The following is a 13,416-nucleotide window of genomic DNA, read 5'->3' on the forward strand; positions in this document are numbered from 1 at the left end:
AGAGATAACCCCAGCATTGGTCGGCCTGCACCCCCTCCTGTTAAGAGTTCAGTCCTGTATAGTCAATGCCCTGGAGCTGTATAGCATGAGGCACAAATACCCTGTCCAGAGCCACTGCTGCCTGTTCTGGATAGATAATAGCAAGAGACAAGAAATGCTTGAGTCTTAAGCTTTGCTACCAATGCCGGCCTCCCAGGCCTCTGTTGGTCTCTTCCCTGCAGACCCACAGAGATAATAAATCACGTCTGTGGTTTGATACCCTTCATCCTTCCTTCCCCAAAGCGGCCCCTCTCTGGGTGACATGGAATGGGTGAGTTGTGAGCAGGGGCACTGAGAGGCTCCTGTGAAGGCAGCTTTCTCAGCAAGGCAAAACCTAGGGGGCAAAGGGAAGGGGTTTCTATCTTCTTCCCCCTCCTTTTTTTCAATTAGAGGACAAGGCAGTCCTTCAGCAGTCCTCCCCCCTCCACAGAACCTGACGGCCACCTCTACCCCACTCCTCCCAGCCGGGGGCCTCGGGGCCCTCCAGCAGCCCCACAGCATTCCCTGCCCTTTCCAGCTGTGTGGAGCAAGGCTGCTCGCTGAGAGCCCCAGAAGGAAAATGGGGGTGGAAATCATGAAATACCTGTCCTGCTCCCTGCACTGTGTCTTCCTCTTGGACAGAAAACATTTGTCTCGAGAACTGCCACACTGTCTCCTTCTGACAGCACTAAATCATCTCAAAAATAAAGTGCTCGCAGACTAATTGAAATGGAGCCTTGTCTCCGTCCCTTTGCAGTGAGGGAAGAGAGAAAGGAAGGACAAGTGCAAAGAATGCCTGAGTGCTTTGGGATGAAAATACACAGTTCAGGAATCAGAGCAGTCCTAAGCATTACAAAAATAGCTCATCATTTGGATCCTATGATGATACTGGATGTGCATCTACCACTGACTGAGTCAGAGAGATCTCATTTCTTTACAAGGCTGTTGCTCTCATTCTTGGCCATAAAGCCATGTAAATAACATATGGTACAAACAGCGTCACTGAAACCTGCCAAAGTTTTGAAATACCTACAAGTTAACTATTAAAACCAAGCCACCTGTCCAGTGACTTCTACTTGAGCTGTTCCAGTTCATCATCCCTATATTATTATAATACGTTGATGGAACATCCTAAATCTACGTAGTCAGATAAGACATTCTTCCTGCCCTGAAGAAATTGCCCTCTAAAGAAGATGAGCGAACACAAGGCAAAAGCCCTCAAGAGGTAGCTTATCTGAGCCTCAGCGGTTGCTTGGAGAAGGAGGACTGAGGGAAACATTTCCAGAGCAGCTTTTGCTTTGTGGTTAGCTGTGTGAACGCAGGAGAAGGATGGTGACGTATATTTTATTGTGGTCAGAGAAACAGCTTGGGCCTGTCCCATGCAAGAGGATTTCTGAGTGTTCTCTGAATAGCCTGGATACTTGTCAACCTAATAACATGACCAATAGCTGCTTAATTGAGACTCTTTTTTTCTGGAGGTTACTTGTCTGCCTATTAACTTCTTGTTGCAATGGAGCCCTTCTTACTGCAGGGCCCAAAGATCCTTCCAGGCTCTGGTTCTCTTAACTTTTTTTGTTTGTAGAAGTTTAGACACTCTGGCCTGCTCCTCTCTGGGAACTGGGCCCGCTTTGTACGAGGCTTTAAAGAAGCCAGCTTTCACCCGGTTCTCCAAAGCAGTCAGCATCAGACCTGGCAGAGCTTTTATTGGGTGTTCCCTGGCACCCAGTAAGCAGCGAGCTGCTAGGTGGTGAGCGAACTGACTCCTCTCAGAAAACAGCAAACTGGAGGAGAAAAGCAACCCCACCCAAAGGCTGACAGCGACCCTGCTGGAAGTCACAGTCAGAGCCCTGGACTCACTCTTCCCAGTGCCCTTCTTGCTGCTTCTACCACAGCCCCGCAGCAGGGCTGTTTATACACCTCATGAAATCGTGTCATTAAGCCCTTCGTTATGTAAGTATCAACAGGCAACGTGAGGTGAAGATATGATGGCACGGCTAAAGCGTCTGCTATGGAGTCAGGACTTCCAGCTGCTACATCAAGCTTTCCCACTGACCTTGGGCAAGGTACTCACCTCTCTCTGACTTGCAAAATCAGGATATTTGGAGAATTAAATAATCTTCAAAAACCATTTTAACATCAGTAGAGAAATGGCTCTGAGGAAGTGTGACCAATTATTAGTTAGAATTTAAATTTATCACAATTTCCATTGTATTTTTATATTATATTATGAAGCTAGAGATATCAGTATAGTATTTATATTTGTATTGTATTTTATATTATTATAATCACATCATACTTTTATTATAATTTAATAAACAATTGATTTATATAATCCTTATAGGTGTAAGATTCTTGCTAGAAATGCTCATGTTTCTGGATAAGGCAGCACGTATTTTGTAATTTGACTGAATATAACACTACTGAACAAGATGTGAGAAGCAAATGCCAGTTGCAGTGCCAAAGATGTGTTGTGGCTGATTTCTTAATGATGTTCACTTCTTGTTCTTATAGGTCATCAAGAAACTCCTCAAAATCTGGGAACTTGCTTTTTCACCCGACTGGTCTAGCTTGCTCTGTAAATTCAGATCTGCATTGCACAGATCTGCAAAAGAATGCAGGCACATAGCACAAAAATTACATGAGATTTAGACACCGAAGTAAAAACTTTTAACCTGCAACAACCTCATTCTGCTGTACACATCATACTGGAGGCACCAAAGCATCAATGGATGCCAACGTTTAGGTTTTTACATAGAAGTTTCCTAGGTTTCTTCTCTGTACCCCACTTGGAAGGGCTTTATCTGGCAAGTGTTTGCATAGCACATTTAGCAGATCAGCTCCCACACAACCTCCGACAGTTGATTCAAAGCATGGGTGAAGCAGGTGTCACTGCTGTTTTACCTACAATCCTTTGGTGGAGGGCACAAAACCAGAATGGGGTGTCCTGGGCTGATCCCCACAGGATTCACGTCCACATCTCCTGCCTCTGAACAAGGCACAGTTTACACAAAGGCAGACTGTAAATTTCTCTGGGATTTAGAAGGGATGGAGGAATGCTCCATTCTCATTTCCTCGTGCTGAGCTTTCCCACTGCGTACAGCATAATAATAAATAATAATAAGAAGAATATGAATAAGGCTGGAGAGGGTAGAAGGCGAGAGCATGCATAACAATTAGGGTCCTGATGTGAGGGTGGAGTGTTCTAAGTCTTCACAAGCAGAGAGGGAACCTGAATTTGGGCCTCCCACAGTCCATGGGAACTGCTAACCATGAGGCTGCTACATAAACCACGGATACCCTTTCTGAAGGAAAGAATGACTCCCTGGTCTATTTTCAAAGTACAGCCCGCTGCCCCTTCTTTTTTCCAGGGTTCAGGACAGTAAATCTCATAATTGGTAGCACTAAACCAATCCCAGATATTGACAGTATTTTTTCTCTTTTACCATTTTTCACCAGTTTAGAGGGAGATCTTGCATGGCTTCTACCATGGAACAATTCTCCCAATGCTTTACATACAGCATGTTCAACTTTTTATTTAGGACTGTGAACACAGGCAACCATCCCCACAAAAGTTGGCCTCTGCATTCTGGACTGTGGGTCCTGGGTGTCCTGCCCCTATTCCCCTCAAGGACTAAAAAGTAACAAAAAAGGACATAAAATACCTGCTCCCCACAGCTTCAGTCCAGCTTTCAAGCCTACCTCTTTGCATTCCAAATTGGGTGGGATAACAGACATGTCTTTAGTCTAAGAACAGAAAGAGCTAGCCTTGCACTCAAGTTCAAGGGGTCTTTTAAGGCTGCAGAAAGCCTGACAACAGAAGGTGTGATGCAAATTGAACAGCAGCAGCATAAATACCCAATGGGTTTACCATGTGGGAATAAAGGGAACCAGCCAGGCCTGTCTTTGAAAGATGGGAAGAGCTTTATCCTGTGCTTGTTCTGCCTACATCTCAAACTATGACAGCATGCTCATGCAGAAACCCATGCAGTTCTCTGTGCTCAGCACAGTGAGTAAGACGTATTTCACAATTAATGCCAAGCTGACGCAAGCAAAGTGATGTTACACAGAAACTGAGAACTGACATCCAAATTCAGTACAGGAGTAGATAAAAGAGCGTCCTTAGAAAAGACATCTGAAATATATCTCTTTCCAGATGAGGGTAAAGGTGATCCTTCCTTTAGAGAAAATAGTATGGAATTAACCACAAATAGAACAGTTAAATTGTATGCATTTCTGGAGGTGTCAGTATTGAAATTAAGAAAACCAGGCATTCTTTTGACAAAACTTTTCAAGGCTGGTATCTTACTGCAGCCATGTTTTTGCACCATCTAACACCTCCAGTCTCCATCCCATTCTCAAACATGTGTCATGTTTGGTCTTTCCATTTCAGATATATTGTGTCTATGCACAGCCTGTGTGTAGAGCAATTAAGTCAATAATGTGTCTTCCCCAGGGAATTGTTTTTTTAACCTTTCAAGTTCAAATCTAGCCTTTCTAGTACCGACTGAGGCTTGCTTCCAATTGGATAATGTCTGGGTGATGAGTTTTGCTAAATTTATTTGTAGCTGTCTGTTCAGTGCCTAGCAGAGACATGGCTTACCTGGGAAGCTGAGTGGGGCTTGTGTGGGAAGCACATGTTTGGTTTTTTTTTAAATGAAGGAATATATGTAATATTTGAACAATATTTTGTGTGTGTTCATAAATACCAGTCAAACAACCTTTGGTATGAGCAGCTGGACATAAGGGATATAATCATCCCTCTCTACAGAGCGGGGGAAGTTTGGCACTAGCAGGTTGGCAGTAATATTCACTAACAGGCTGCGTAGAGTTAAACCCTTGTACACACTTATAGCAGACCATTTATCCAGTTTCCTTCTTCACAGACCCACAGCACCCTCAACTCCTACTAACTCTGATATAAGTCCTCCAGCGTGGATTTCAGTGCTCAATTCAAGCTCCTAGCTAGCTGGAAAGGTTGGCCAAAGTAAGCAATTGACAATGCTGAAATCAAAGCTTGCTGATGGTTGGTCACTCCTGTAAGTTATGCTGCAACTAGAGGAAAATTATGAATCCTGTTTGTTTTAAGAAATGAACTATTTAATCTCCAAACCTCATCCAAATATACTTCTGCACTAATGCAGCCATGTGGCAAATGCACCATAAAGAATGTATTGTTATTTTTCAGACAGGGAAGTTGCTGACAGGATGGGTGCTTACCAGAACATCCAGAAAAGCACAGAGCTAGCTGTTACTATCGGCCCCTTGCAGCATCTGTGAGACACCACATCGCTGGAATCAACCTGTGGGAAACAACGCGCTACTTTTATTTCCAACACGTATACGAACATGCAATTTCCAACGCGTGCGTGAGCAGGATCAACCGCGATTTTACGCCAATGCTTTGAGAAATCACACTGGCATCCACGTACAAAGGTTTCTCGGGCATGGAGCGCCACGAAATGGAGTTGCTCCCTTCGCTTAGCATTTGGCTGGGGCCCGCTGAGCACCGGGCGGGCTCCCCCGCATCCTCTTGTGTGCACACACTAACGTCCCCGCAGGGCTGGCGGGACCGCCTGAGCAGCGACACCCCCCTCCTCCCCGGGCCCTCCTCAGGCGCGGGGTACAGGCGCTGCCCACCCCCGTCCTCTCCCGCTCGGCCGGCGCGGGGCCGCCCCGCCAGCCGAGACCGCGGCGAGACGCCGCCGCCACTGACGGACACCCCCACTCGGTACAGGAGCCCCCCCCGGCCCGCCACTGACAGGAAGGCGGCGGCGCCGGGGATGCCGGACCCCCCCGCCACGCCGGCAGGCTCCCGAGCGCCGCCCGCCCGCCCGCCGCACACGCACCTCACGCCTCGCCTCGCCTCGCCTCACCGCCCCCCGCCCAGCAGCCACCGCCGCACGGACCTCACGGGCCTCACGTCGCCCTGCAGCCGCCGCGCGCGCCGGCCCCGCCCCGCCCCGGCCCGGCCCCGCCCGAGCCCTCCTGCCATTGGCGGGGCCGCGGGGCGCACGGGCTCGGCACGCTCCTCGGCGGCCGCTCCGCCGCCGTGCGGGGCGGGGCCCGCGGGGCCGCCAATGGGAGCGCCGCGGGGGCGGGGCGTGAGGCCGGGCCTCGGCCGGGGGTGGCCGGGGCGGTAAACAAGCGCGGGCCCGGGCGGCGGGCGCGGAGCGCAGCGAGGGGACGGCGGTGCCGGGGCGGCCGGGTGAGCGCTGCGGTCGCGGGGCGAGGCAGGCCAGGTGAAGCCGAGCCAGGCGAGGCGGCGGTCGTTAGGCTGCGCCGGCCGGGGTACGGCCACAGCGGCGGAGGGGAAGGGGCTGCGCGGCGCCCGGTAGTGCGGCGCGGCGCGGTGCGGTGCGGTGGAGCGGAGCAGTCTGGTGCGGGCAGGGAGGTGGGTGGTGGCGGCGCTGCTGCGGGGAGGTCGTCCGTGCCCGGCGCGGAGAGGGGGCGCGGCCGCCGCGGCCCAGGCCCCTCGGCCCGGGGGTCGCTCCCCCGGGGCGCCGTTCCCTGGCGCGGGGACGTGTGCGGGGTCCGGCGGGCAATGGCGGCGGTGGCGTGCCAGCGGCTGCCCGAGCCCCGCGGGGCAACACCCGGCCCGAGGCCGGCCGGTGCTGCGGCCTTCCCCGTGCCCTTGCCGGGGCAGCGGCTGGGGGAGGCCGCGCCGCCCGGAGCCATCGCCGCGGGCGGTGAGCGGCGGGGCCGGGCCGCCGGGTCCGGCCTTGCGGGGCCTCCAGCCACCCTGTCGGCTGACCGAGCGGCACCGGGCGCGCTTGTCGCGGTGCCCGGGTGCCCCACGCGGATCGCGTCCGGTCCCGGCCTCGTGCAGCGGCTGGGTCCGGCCGCGCCGCCGCCTCCTCCCGCGGGGTGGCAGCGGGGGCCGCCCGTGTCCGTGTCCCTGCGCCGCAGCGGTGGCCCTCGGCTGGCCCCGGCCGGTGCGCGGGGTATTCCGGAAAGATGTTTCTGGTGGGGTGTGCGTTCAGCCTCACGTTGCCGAGGGCGAAGGCTGGCATCTCCTTTCCCGCTGGCTCTGCAGGCGGCTCTGGCGTCCCTCGGTCCCCGGGACCCTCCCGCGCGTCCGGCTGAAGGCGCAATAAATCTGTTGCCTGTTTTGAGCTTGCTTGTGGCCGAGATGGGGGGAGAGAAACCGTGAGACCCCCGGCTTTGGCAAGGTGCCCGAGGAAAGAATCTTAGTTTCCACAAGCCGACGGGCTTGTAGAGTCTTTGCAACAAAGTGAACAGGAATTAATGGGCAGACACTTAAGTCTTAAACAGGCGCTGAACAAACTACATGTAACTAACTACAGATATAAAAGTTTGGCTTGTATACTGTTGCTTTCGTGGTTACTGACCACCCTAATTTCTGCCGAACTGTATCTTAGGTAATAACGCTATTTCTGGTACCCCAACACACTCATGTTCCACCCTCTGCGTTCCCCCTATGCAATGAAAATCCAACTCTGCGGTCAGCATTATCAAAAATAAAGAAGCTAGAAAGCTACTTTTAATAAAAATGAAGCAGACTTTTTTTTACTGCTTAGGCAAAGAAAAATGTGAGTGGAATTAAAAGATTCTTCTTTCAATAAAGTATTGTTTTTCCAAAAAGAATTAACCTAACAGCTTCTGAACTTTATTTCCTGAGCTGTTCATCTTTAAATTAAATTGCTTCACTGAACTGGGGTATATTCTTTGAGCATATGCAAAATAATTCTTAGCACTGGGTGCAGAAGGATACTGGTCAAAGTCAGCTCAGTAAAAGACTTCTGAAGGGATTCAGGAATTGTTCCGAGTTAAAGGCTGAGAGCAGACTGGCATTTAAACAGAGTATTGGTGGTCTTGCATTTCTCTGCCATGTAATAAGAACTTGTCTTTCTCTCGTATATCACCAGAAGGAGAAGTTTAGCTGTAGTTCATGTGCTTAGCAGTCTGCTTGCTCTTAGAACAGGTGACTTATTTCTGTACTTTGTAAATGCTTTTTCTTTGCTGTTAGTTAGCAGTGACCTTGGTAACTTTGAATAAGATATGCTTAGAACAAACAGTTGTATGTTGTCCAGTTTTACTTGAGGGGGGGGGGGGGGGGAAATAGGTGACCTGCTGTTTTTTGACAGTGTGTCTCTTAAAAATAAAGCATTATGCTAAGTAGAACAACAGGTCTGAAGACGCAGACGATTCCCTTACGTGTTTACCATCTGAGTGTTGATCACCTTGTTTCATTGCTGTCAAGGAGAATTCTGTGCTATGCAATGCAGCTCTGGTTATTTCATTTGTGATATTTGGCGCAGGTTAATAATAGCTCATATTGCATCCGTGCAGCAAGAACAGAACTTTTTTTGGCTTCTAGTCCTCAAGTAGTCCTTTTACAGGCAAGTGGTGGTCTGTTGTTTCGCGACCTGTTTGTCAGGCTGTATTATTTTTCTAGAAACTGAGAGGGATAAGGGACAGCATGAATTCATGCTTTTTAATTTCCCTCATGTTAAACTCGTTGATTGGTTACAGAGCTTTTTTTTTTTTTTGAGGGTAAAGATTGGTTTGTTTTTCCTGTATGTGGTTTTTTTTTTACTGTTTTAACAAGGATGCTTGGGGTGGCTTGTGTCTCGGTCTTTTATCTTGTGTGTCAGTGTGCATGGTATAACTTGAGTGGTCCAGCTGGCTTGCTAAATGCATCTCAGGACTTGGCTTGATGCATGAATAAGCATTTCTCTTGTTCCTTATATCCATCTGTACTGATGGGTGAACAGTCCAGTTTAGGATGGAGGTAGTGAGTCTGAAGCAGTATTTAGGTATCATATCTCCAGTGTGTACGTAGGTCTCCTGGTTTTCTGCCTCTAAAACTGTTTAAGAAAGGAGTCTGGAAGAGGAGGCTTTTTGGCTTATTGAGCTGTGTATTCTGGGGCGGAGCATCTCTAGGAGAAGAGCAGTTTCTCTCTCAACTTGTTTTATGAAAGTGCTTAAAGTGCTGCCAGTTCTCTGAGTGCGTGCTTTCCTTCAGTACCTGAAGAAGAAAAGTTATTCGCGTGGGGGGAGACAAAATGCAAGCTAACAGTAAAGCACGGTAGTTTGAGGGAGGGCATTCAGTTGGTGTCTGCTTTCACACCCAGCAGTGAAAGCTCATTTTATTGACACGTGCCTATCTTTAGATTCAGAGATGCTCTCAATTTCTTAGATGCCACTTGTTTTGTCCCTTCCCCTTTCTTCTTTCCCCCCTTTACAGTAGATGGCAAAATTAAACCGATCTAAGCTGGTGACAAAGACCAAGAAATAACAGGATGCACAAGTTTAGCCCTTTCTTTGCACAGTTGTGTGTTTGCACTTTTAATGGCTTTTGTGTTTTGTCACAAGGAGACAGAGTTAGGTGTAGAGCTAAATGAAGCATGTTAAGTTCCCAGTTATTCAGTATCTGAAGCGTTCTATGTGCTCCTTGCAGCATAGGAAATAACACTAGTTGTTCTGAAAAAGCTGTCAATCCATGGAGTTGGCTTCTAGAAACTTTACAAATTAATATGTCTACTTAAACAAGTATGCACGTGTATACAGAGTTAAAACATAGGTGTGTTTTTTTTCTGGAAACTGCGTAAGGCTATGGCTTGGTCTTAAAGGCTATGTATATTCTGTATGTAGAGACGCCACAAAAGATGATGTACTCATGGTCTGGGTGGTTGTAGAGCTGTTTTGTGTTGTGCAGGTGATGGCTTCCACTTATAAAGTTCTCTTACTGTGTGTGGTTTTCGTCTGCAGTCTGTCCTGTTTTTCTGTGTAGATTAGATCTTAATGTAACCCTTTACATTGCTATTCATGTCTCCTTTTAAACCAGTTGCACACCTTGGTTTTTCTGGATGTGCTGAACAAATGTACTATAAAAGGGCTTGATGTAGTATTCCGAAATGTCACCGCTCTTCTGCTGTCTGAATTCTGCCATTTGGGAGTATTAAACCTTATCTTTGATACAGTCAAAGTGGTCATCAAGAAAATAATCAGGACTAGGAAAGAGATGGAAGGGAGAGTGATTGGGCAGTACGCTGCAAGTGGATCAAGTGTTTCTTTTAGAGAACTCAAAATTCTAGGCTTACTGATTGTAATATTGCATAGCAAAGCTTTGTGGAGCATGGTCATTCAGAAGTTGATTTGGGAGGTTTGGGATTTAAGTTACTTAAAACTTTGGCTTTTCTAATTTGGAAAAAGCAATATGAAATCATGTTCTATATAACATAAACATAAAATTTATATAGAGAGAGCATAAATAATTGTAGCTTATAGATTCTGTATCAGGTATGAGAGTTTGCAGATTAAGTTTAGTAGTAAGTTATGAGAAATACAGAGCTTATTACTCTTATTTATCCTAGTGTCAAAAAATACCTATGTGGTGAGTAGGAACTGACACAAATAACTTGCCTGAGGACTGTGGCAGAGCTGTAATGCAGGAGCTGTAGGTTCTGATAGACCATGTTCCCCTTCAACACAGAGATCAATTTATGTCGTCTTGAAATAGTCTTTTTTTGCCTATGGTCCTCTTCTTGCATCCTATTTTTTCTCTTCTTACAGAGTGGTCTTGCCACCACTAGAAAAAAGAAAGCTCCCATAGTTGGGACGCTGGTATGTAAAGGGTCTATGAATAGACTAGGATGTGTTGTAAGTTACTAAATTTGAACTTAACCCTAGCTTCCAGGGCAAGGTTGAAAGCATGGGACCTGTATAGACATTTATGCCTGCAGGATCAATAGTGGGAGGCTGTGGTGTTTGACCTGCTGTTCACGATGATAGCAGAAGGGTTATGCCCACCATGTGAGCAGAGATGCATTACTGACTGTGTAACGTAGTGACTCAAGGCATAGCGTCCATGGCTCTGTCCTAGTGTACAAAAAGGATAACAGGCAAAATATCTTCTTACACCTGAGGAAGGCAGAGGTACAGTACAGTTATAGGGTGTGTCTAGTTTTCCAGAAGCTTGTAATTAGAGAGGTTCTGACTAGAAACCATTGCTAGTGTGGCATTTAATCATTTAGATATGACTGTTAACAATATGCCGTTAAGATAGTCAGCAAACTGGCTATAAATACTTGTTTCTTTTTGTTCTATAGTGGTGGATATTTAAAGGACACTTGGTATAGGCTGTGTGCTGTAAGGATCAGTGTACTCTGGAGAGAGCTGTGATTCCGTTCCCAATCCCATCGTGGACATGTGGTGTAATTTTGGGTAGGTTACGTATTCTCTTCCCTCTAGAGAACTTTGATATCAGTCCCATTTCTTTAGCTCTTTGAGATCTATGAGTGAAGAGTGATGTGTGTTTAAATACAAGAGGAAGAACTGCTATTTTTCTCAAGATTTTTGTCTTAAGTAATGGTGTATCTGAGTCTAAAGGAATCTGCACTTGTTTGAAGCATAGCTTTTTATTGGTTTCCAATTCTTAAATTAGACTCGGTGTGTTTTCAGAAAGTTAAAACTTCCAATAAAAACAATTACAGCATAACAGTGTACACGAAAAAACACCCCCACAAAATTGCAAACTGATAACCTCCCCCTCATTTCTACTTTGTATTCTAGTTCAGAGCATGAGACCAGTGGGGAACTCTGTTGGATCCCTGTGCAGAGCTTAATGCTGCAGAGCTGTGCGTTAGGCAGGGACTGTGTGTCAGAGATGGAGCTGAGCTTTGGTGGTCTCTTCTGCTGTAACTGGAAGTGACTCTGTGAGCGTGTAGAGCTGCTCTGCAAACCTGAGGGGAGATGTCTGTAACGTTTGGTTTTTGTTTGGTGCAGTGTTTGGATTTGATCAGCACAGAGCTTTAGTAAATACTGCTGGTTAGAGTTGCTCCATATAGATGAGGGGAATTTTTCTTTTAAAGTGATGCTGTATGTTGACACTGACAGAAGGATGACTTGGTACTAGTTAACTGTGCTTTCACATAAACTTGCCATAAACCCAAATAAAGGTGTAAATTCAGCTTGTAGTAGTTGTTTAAGTATGTGCTTCAGATACTGCATCTGCCCGAATCTCATGTGAATCTGTGTGCTTTGTGGTCATGCTCCCTTTTGATTTTAATATAGTATTATCCTTGTTGCTGGATGAAAGATCCACATGCATGGGAAGTAATTTTCTTCACAGAATTTATCAGAATTACTCATGTGATTAAAGTGGCACTTTGCCTGCAGCTTCTGAGCCATGTAGAGGATGCAGTCCAATGGCTTGTTCTAAGCACTGGCCAATGCATAAACAGAAAAAACCCTTGTTTTGTCCTCTTATTCTTTCTCCCTTTCTTGGTAACATAAATGATACAAAGATAGGATGTTGGGTATAAATACAACTCTGGATTGAAGTATTGGCCCAATGCCCCGAATCTTTTTGCCCTGCAAAGGAGGCAAATGGAGTTTTTTTTGGTCCCCCAACTGCAAATACTTAATTTCCAGGAGCAGGCACAGAACTCATTCTTGGGGAAAAGCAAGTGAGCGGTAGCCTTAAAATCACAGTGATTGAGTTGGATCTACCTCAGTGTAATGGGAAACAACATGTGTCTGGGACAGAATTTATTAGTGTATTGTGTCAAGATGTATCAGCAGAGGAAGTGGCCTGTAATGAGGGAGCATGCTCTCCCACTAGGATCTTAATTGTGAGTGGATTATCTATAGATCCGTGGCCAGGGTAGAAAGAGGCTCTGTTAATTCCAGGCACGTGGGCTGTGACTCTGCTTTTGCATGTCCCCAGACATTGTCCAGAAAGAGGTAAATAGAGCCATCAGCCCAGAGCATTCACTTTGCATTGGTGTAGCTGTGCCTAAAATAAAGCAGACTATGCTTACTTTTAAAGTGTCCAAGCATTCTTTTCACTCTTATGTTCTCTGTCAAACCATTTATGGGGAAAATTGTTCATACTGGGTTTTGAACTAGCTGTCATTCGCCAAAAATGACTGCTAAGCCTTCTGAATTTTGGTGGAATGATGCATTTGTCTGCTAAGCAGCCCACTTCTATCAGTGCATGTACTGCTATTATAATGATTAAACAAGTTCCGCCTGCCCTTCAAAGGTGTTTGTTTTAAATGGCATTGGCAAACCGCTTTGTGTGAGGGTAGTTTTAGAGCAGCTTTCAGAGACTTGATGAGTTTGGCTTAAGGGGCTTGAGTCAAAGCCACCGGCAGGACTCAAATATAGGTCCTTAGTTTTGTTTTAGGTCAGATCTTTAAGGACCTTTCTTTTAGACCTGGAGCGTGCGGGAGATGTGGGGAGGGGGAAGAGTGAAGGATAAGCCAGGTAGATCTTCAGTTTGATTTAAAGGATGATGGCAACTTTCTCCTTTTAAAATGCAGTTTGTTCTGTGCCCTGCATGGTTGATGTTTGGGTCAGCTGCAACCCAAGGAATCCAGCTAATGAAAATATGTCTAGGCAGGAGCCTAGAATATGGTATAAAGGGGATTG

The 13,416-nt window shown here is 46.8% G+C and overlaps 1 protein-coding gene and 1 long non-coding RNA gene across 8 annotated transcripts in view; one reads left to right on the forward strand and one right to left on the reverse strand.

Moving 5' to 3' along the window:
* LOC141941335 (uncharacterized) overlaps positions 1–5,963 on the reverse strand; it is a 59,613-nt gene extending 53,650 nt beyond the window's left edge. For 3 of the 5 annotated variants that reach the window (XR_012628284.1, XR_012628283.1, XR_012628282.1), the window contains exons 1-2: positions 5,865–5,901; positions 5,236–5,318 (exon numbers count right to left, since the gene is read on the reverse strand). This is a non-coding gene — a long non-coding RNA (uncharacterized LOC141941335). Of the gene's footprint in view, positions 1–5,235; positions 5,319–5,864 lie in introns of all 5 variants that reach the window. The other 2 variants (XR_012628285.1, XR_012628286.1) reach the window with 2 other exon arrangements.
* A 178-nt stretch (positions 5,964–6,141) lies between these two features.
* Positions 6,142–13,416, forward strand: part of COQ8A (coenzyme Q8A) — a 47,805-nt gene continuing 40,530 nt past the window's right edge. For 2 of the 3 annotated variants that reach the window (XM_074863879.1, XM_074863881.1), the window contains exon 1: positions 6,142–6,223. The gene's annotated coding sequence lies outside the window, so the exon portion shown is untranslated. The remainder of the gene's footprint in view (positions 6,224–13,416) is intronic. The other variant, XM_074863880.1, reaches the window with a different exon arrangement.

This window comes from Strix uralensis, chromosome 3, assembly GCF_047716275.1.
Source record: "Strix uralensis isolate ZFMK-TIS-50842 chromosome 3, bStrUra1, whole genome shotgun sequence".
Classification (NCBI taxonomy): Eukaryota; Metazoa; Chordata; class Aves; order Strigiformes; family Strigidae; genus Strix; species Strix uralensis.